Source organism: Cupressus sempervirens, chromosome 7 (assembly GCF_028749045.1).
Source record: "Cupressus sempervirens isolate cs-2001-9-10 chromosome 7, ASM2874904v1, whole genome shotgun sequence".
NCBI lineage: Eukaryota > Viridiplantae > Streptophyta > Pinopsida > Cupressales > Cupressaceae > Cupressus > Cupressus sempervirens.
In genome coordinates, this window is record NC_143124.1 from 388609063 (window position 1) to 388616421 (window position 7359).

A 7359-nucleotide genomic window follows, 5' to 3' on the forward strand; every position below is an offset into this window, starting at 1 on the left:
TGTCCCCACTTTAATGATCATATAATATATAAAAGGATGTGAGCTAAAGAAAAAGATATTACTAAAATTTCCTTTAGGGATTCTATCACATAGATTTTCCTTGATCTAGGAAGCACTAAATTATTGTTGAGACACATCTACCCCACAGGCTTTAAATATGCATCTTGGATGATTAAATTAACCTATAGATATAAGGTTATTGATGGTACACTGATAAAAAATTATAGTATGCTATCCCAATCCAATAATTAAGTATTACTATGATTAGTGTAAAATTAAATAAAATGTCTTAAAGATAGTAGACAATAGAAAAAAGAAAAGAAAATAGAAGAGAGATATTACTCAAATGCAATTACAGATGAATTGTTAAAACTAGAGGGGATTCAAATAATTTAAGGATAGAAAATGTACACACCACTAAAAAATAGATAAGGATATGTAAGACCCACTAAAGCATTTAGGAAGGTTCTTACTAACCTATTAGAAATGTTTGAATTATAACTTTGACAAAAAAATATAGCACCACTCAATAACAAAATCATCTCAAGTTAATAAATATTCATGATCAAAATGTGGCATGATATGATGAAAATGGAAAATAAATTTAATGATTCGAAATAATTAGTGCATTTGGAGAAGGGAGGATAAGAAAGAAATCCCATCCAAGATATCAATCCAACAGTGATTTTACATTTAGCTTTTGTATTAAACTAATAAATTTTACTCTAAATATATTTAATCTAAGCATAGTGGAAATGGGTGATTTAAAGGGTTGATAACCATAATTAACTAGTTAAATCATCAAAATTGTAGTGATGACTAACTTTAAAGATTGCAGTGCATAGGAGTTGAGGCCTAAAATGAGAATAGGCTAAAGAATTGTAATTTTTGGGACTTAAAAATGTAAAAGAAATTAAAGCATATAAAAAATTTATTCTACAGTTGAAACCTTATAATCAACATTATCCAACTAATTTAGGAGATTTACCATCATTACAATTTTTTTCCTAAAGATACGCTATCAAGGAATGGGTAATTATGAAAAAAGTTTAAAGTGAAAATATCTGTCAAAAAGATGAGCTGGCCAAATAAAATGTAAGATCAATGACATATATAAAAGAATGATTTTCTAAAAACATTAAATTTACATACATGAAAAGAAATCTTACATGAATATTTAGATAAACTATATATAAAAAATTTAGCAGAAAATAAAATTGTATATAAAAAATACAACCAATCCACATCCAACTCAAAATCACATAGCACTAAAATTGTTAACGAAAAAAGTATCTAATAAATAATCTTAATGTTGAAAGCTGTAATATATAGAGTATATGCACCTATATCACAGTAGAATTCACAGAAAGGAAATGTTTCGCGCACATCAGTGACATACTAGTACGATATAAATATCAAACTCGAAAAGTTCATTTTCCAAGCACATGGACATGTGCATATAAGTAGACATATAATTACTATTATAAAGTTTTTAAGGCATATGCTCTTTAAGCTAGTTAACTATCAGATTAGGCCATAGGAGATTTTTTCATGTCAACAGAGACAGATGCCTAGTACAATTTCTTCGGAGGAATGCCCTGAGGATTATTGAAGTTGTTGGCAGGATCCACCTACGTTTTAGCGTCCACAAGCCTATTGAAATTTGCACCAAAATACTTTTCACCCCAAATCCTAGCCTCTTCCACAGAACCGTTGCCAGTGCCAAGATCAAGGTCAAGAAAGTTCACATATGCAGCCCTGGGAGAATGAGTGACATAAGGTTCCATGCATTTGTAAAGATCTCTCATCCACTCGAGGTAGTGCTCATCTTCTCTACTCTCACTCCATAATGCATTGTAATGCAAGTAGAACAATGTCCCTGCTCGCTGAGGAAATGGCGTTGCAGTGGAGGGTATCCTCTCTATCATCCCTCCCAAGGGGGAGAAAGTTGTATACGTGTCACACGGCCCTTTCACCATCCTGCTCCACAATCCTCTCAGTGCACATTCTGGAAGAGGAACCTTAGTGTAATCTGACTTCACTTTGAAGTAGAGCTTTTTGTAATAATACCTGTTAGTTAATTCGATGACTGGTATGTTGTTGTCAAAGTAGGCTATCGACTTTATCCAAGTCATTTCCTCACAAGCCGCCGACTCCATGCGAAGCTCTGGGAAGCTCTAAGCAATTTTATTTAGAAACTGATTCTTACGCCCAAGGTATATTCCACGAAACAAGGCTCTGACTATTTTCATCTCGTTGAAGTCGACCTTTACTTCCATGAAGATGTTGTCCTCCATTTTGGGAGCAACATATTGCCATCTGTTAACGGTCTGTGTGAGTGTATCTGTACCATACCTGAACACTTTGAAGGCCGTCAGAGTTTGAGGCACCGTCACTAACCATATTTTCCAGTCATAAACAACTCCCCAGCTGCCACCGCCGCCTCCTCTGAGGGCCCAAAACACATCTTCGCCCATTGCGCTTCTATCCACCATCTCGCCTGCTCCATTTATCAGGAGGGCGTCCAAAATATTGTCAGCTGAAAGGCAATATTTTCTTGAGAGAAACCCCAGCCCGCCGCCAACAAAATGACCCCCGGATCCCACTGTGTGGCAAATTCTTGCAGGAATCCCTAGCTCGGGTGAACTCTGCGCAATAGCAGAATAAACTTCTCTTAAAGTGGTGCCTCCTGTTGGGATATGAAGTCCAACAGTCATGACTGTTTCCTTCTCCCTCTTGACTATTTGTATTCATAGAGTTCTATATAATAGTTGTGTGCAGCCTATGTAATATATCGGTTAATTAATACAAGTAATTCCCTACTGGATTGTGGACGTAGGCAAGTTTTGGCGAACCATAATAAATCTGTCTTGTTGTGTGTTTCATCTTCTTTGATTCAATTTCTTTGCTTGTTATTATATTTACAATTGGTATCAGGGCCGAGGTGAGGCTAGAGTAGAGATGGAAGACAGTGAAGTTCATTTTATTATCAACGAGTTTATTGATAATTTAGAAAGAGATGTTGTGTATGTGAAAGTAAGAAAGGAATGTCGTGTACGCTGGTGGGATGGTTAGAAAAAAGAGGAGAATTCACCTGAAGACAAGACGAAAGATGGAATTATTTCCTTTCACAATGTTGATGCAGCTATGATATTTATTTAGAACAATAGCTGGCCTCGTAAGACAAGTTTCCAACTTCTTTTCCCTATGTTGAAGGCGGAGATAGATTCTGGTTTTATGAACAATGAAGGTTCAAAAGATTTGTGATTAGAGTCCTAGGTCAAAACTGATGTGAAGTTTGCCTCTCAAGTTGAGGAGGATGAAGCTTGCAAACATGTGGCCAGGCATAGGCTGCTGGTAGAGGCCCCAGGGAGAGGTCTGTATATTGACCAAGAAGGTCAAGAGGTGCAAACTTCTGCTCATCCCGGAGAAGAGGAGGCTGGTGAGAGCCAGGAGCTCAAGGCTACACATGATCCAGAAGCCTGTGACATGTCAGAAAATAAGAACTCTGATGATTTATCGTTGCAGATTGCAACAATTGAAGAAGAATGGAATGCATTAACTGCAGTCTTCTCAGATAAAGCGTCTATTGTAAAAGAAGATGAAGCAGTAGAAGACATGATTTGCAGAATGGAAGATGCAGTTGAGAAAGCAAGCTTATGTATTGGCCAAGAAGACGGTAAACAGGTCCAAGTTATTTCTCCATCTGGAGAAGAGGAGCAGAATAGAAAGGCTATGATTGAGGAGCAGAGGACGGAGCCTGCAGATTGCTCTCTAGTTGCTAAAGTGGATATATTTATTCATCACTCTCCCCTGATGTTGATCTTCCCAAAGTCAAGTAAGACTACTGAGGACAACTTCTCTACATTTGCAGCTTCATGCCATAAGACAAAGGGAGACGTGATTTCAAAATTAGGGATTTTAAGGGACCCTGAAATGCTTAGTGTGAATGATGGTGAGCCTGATTGCTTGGAGACATTTGGTAACTTTATGAACTCCAATGATGGGTTTTCATCTGGAAGTTCAAATCCAATTTTTTCTAAAATCTCAGATAATATAGGTGAGCAGCACTAAGGTTGCGTAGGGAAAAAGGAATGGAAATTTCTGTTAAAATAAACTCACCGCAGGTTGTTTCCTGTCAATTTCAAAACAAGCTATAGTTTTGTGGTGATTTAGGTGGCTCAAAGAATAATAATAATGGAAATAATGTTGTCTTAAATCAGAACAATCATAAAATTGATGGAAATTATGGCAGAGGAGATATTTTCGACTCCGATTTGACTTGGAGAAGACTCATTTGGAGTGTGCTGGAACAAATTCTGGCAAAGTTAAGATCTTCTCAAGATTTTGTTGTTCTATGAGATTTGAATTGGGAAGCAGGGATGCTAATACAAATGGGTGTACCGGTTGGACTTCATGGGAGAGATTGTTGGGATATGAAGTCCAACAGTCATGACTGTTTCCTTCTCCCTCTTGACTCTTTGTATTCGTAGAGTTCTATATAATGACTGTGTGCAGCCCATATAATATATCCATTAATTAATACAAGTAATTCCCTGCTGGAATGTAGACGTAGGCAAGTTTTGCTGAACCACAATAAATCTGTGTTGTTTGTTTCATCTTCTTTGATTCAATTGATTTGCTTGTTATTATATTTACACCTCCTTCCACCCACGCCGTCTCCGATTTGGTGTCCACTGTGACTTTGTTCAGCTTCAGAAGATCGATAAGCACAAGAGGAGCATCCGCACTGTAGGAAATTTCCTCGTAGCTGTGTCCTCCACATCGAACACGAATCTCCCACTTGTTTTTTATCCTACACGGTAAGAATCAGCTCGATTTTACATATTACTTTGTTTTAACCTATTCTGTAGTTAAGAAATAATAACTGACTATCTTCCATTTTTAAAACAAACATTTACCATTGCCCGTTCAAGCTAAGGTAATTTAGGAATAGTTTCACAAATAGTTGCAGCTGGCATTTGTCTTCAGGGATAATGATAATGTTAGGTCCGTGTATTTGCGGTTCTCTATATCGGAGATTCTGCGCAGAGAGGTCCAGTGTGGATATGTTTCCATTTTGGTTTTCGCTCAGAACCTTAATACACTTCTCAAATCCACCAGCGTCCTCCCAATTAAACTCCTCAGATATTTTCTTAATGAGCGCAAGTAAATCACGCTGCTTCTCTGTGAGCGCACAAAATTCTTTCCAGTCGCCTAATACACCGGATACACTAGCCATATTTCCTGTTTTTCAACGCATATCAAATCAAATGAGTGAGCACAGTGGATATAATAATAATTATAATATATTTAAGATGTGCAAAACATTATGATTATAATTTACTGGTTAATCTCTACACAAAATGTATCAAAGATAAAAAAAGGTCAAACATGATTCTTTTTAAGACAGTAAAATTTTTAGATAAAGATCAAATACTAAAAATATTGTATTTTTCATTTTTTTTTGAAATTTAGTCAATAATACAATTCTTAAGGGCCCGTTTGGTTGCAAGCGTAGGAATTGAGAATTAGAATAGAAAATTTGAATGAGAATGGAGAATGAAGAATAGGAATGGAAAAATGCAATCCAATCTTGTTTATCCCTTGTTTGGTTATGCAAGCTTAAATTGGAATAGGGTTAACTTGCAATCGGCGCCATTTGAAAATATTTCTGAAAATGCAATCGGCGCCATTGGAAAATCGCTAAAATATTTGAAAATATTGAAAACAAAGTTCCAGCGCTCACCCCAGGTCAAAGCGGATTTGAAAATTTAATCAAATTTAAAAAAGTTAAAACGAATGCAAGAATAGCAATTCCAATTACAAGTATTTTTTGGAATGGACAAAAGCTCATTTTGGGGCTAAAATGAGAATACGTATTCCTATTCCCTATTCCTATTCCACGCACCAAACAAAAAATACAAATCATATTCTAATTTCCTATTCCTATTCTAGTTGTATTCCAGCAACCAAACGAGCCCTAAAAGAATAACCACATCCAGTATAATCCTAATAATCCTAGAAGGGAGGGAAGTACAAAGAGACACCAACGGCACCTTTTCTCTTGTTCGAGGCAGAGCTCGCTGACACCAAGCGCCAAAGAGTGGTGAACGCTAGCCATGCCTCAGTAAGCTTATATATACGTAGCAGAGGCATTTCCTTCAACTGTGAAAAACCTCTTTACAGTATAAATGTTCAAGAAGCATCCCCACACATTCATTGCGTGGGAGATAAATTTCATTTGTATTACTATAGTTTCTATCTAAGTTGTGCACACGTTCATTCCGTGGTAGATAGATTTCATTTGTACTACTGTATTTTATATCGAAGGTGTCCACACGTTCATTGCGTTCTACTATATTTTCTAAGTTGTGCAATAAAATTTTAGGTTGGATAGGGAGACATCTTGTTTTTCCTTAATGTCCGGTAGTCAATAGTTCTTTAATATATGATGTTTAAGATGTCATTGGATATCTTTATAGTTCACACTGGCATATGAAACCTAACTCTGAGTAAGACACATCAAAGAACTGATAATAAAGTCCAACCGGTAACATTTTCTTCCAGATAAGCTCATAAATATAACTCATATTATTGTAATATTGACGAGGATTCGAATACTATTTTTATTTAAACTAATGTACCTTTCTGAACACGTAGTGAGATTCTAGATAAACACATGCTTTACATTGCCGAATAGGCATTGTAGTTGTCGGTTGTAGGTTCTAGGTATATATCAAGAAGAAATTTACTGTGTATCAAACAAAACATTTATCTTTACGGCGAAAAATCCTTTCTATCTATAATTGTTATAATTGAACAGGAATCCTAATATTGAAGTTTGCGAACACAAGAATCAGTTTGAGCTGTTGAATTTTATTGTTTTTTTCGTTTACCGTCTGAATGCGGGTTATTGGAGTTGCTACAATGACAAAGATGTGTCAAGTAGATACACACCTGCTTTATTTCCCTTGTGATGAAGTCTGACATTTCACTTTCATATCTTGATTCCGATGTCTAAACATGGTCTTTTTGGCTAGTTTGATACTTAAGAGTTATGTAATATTTGTCTTTCTTCTCAAATGTAGATACAGTATAAACAATTATTATTAGTTCCTGTTTTTGGAGGGAATTAATGGAATCATGAGGTTCTATATTAGTTACATAATATAAAAATTTAAAGATATACTAATGTTTGTAAAAGCTATATTAATTTGCATGTCTGTTTGGAATGGAAAAATACAAATTTTTAAAAATTGTATTGGCTCATGATGAAAAAGGCAATAAAAAAATTCAATTTTCTTCAACAAAAATACAAATATTTTTCCTAACACCTTTATTAATGAATGCATTAAT

General features: G+C 35.6%; 1 pseudogene; it reads right to left on the reverse strand.

Moving 5' to 3' along the window:
- Positions 1-1571: 1571 nt before the first annotated feature.
- LOC149547126 (berberine bridge enzyme-like D-2) lies at positions 1572-6124 on the reverse strand (annotated as a pseudogene).
- Between the last annotated feature and the right edge of the window lie 1235 nt (positions 6125-7359).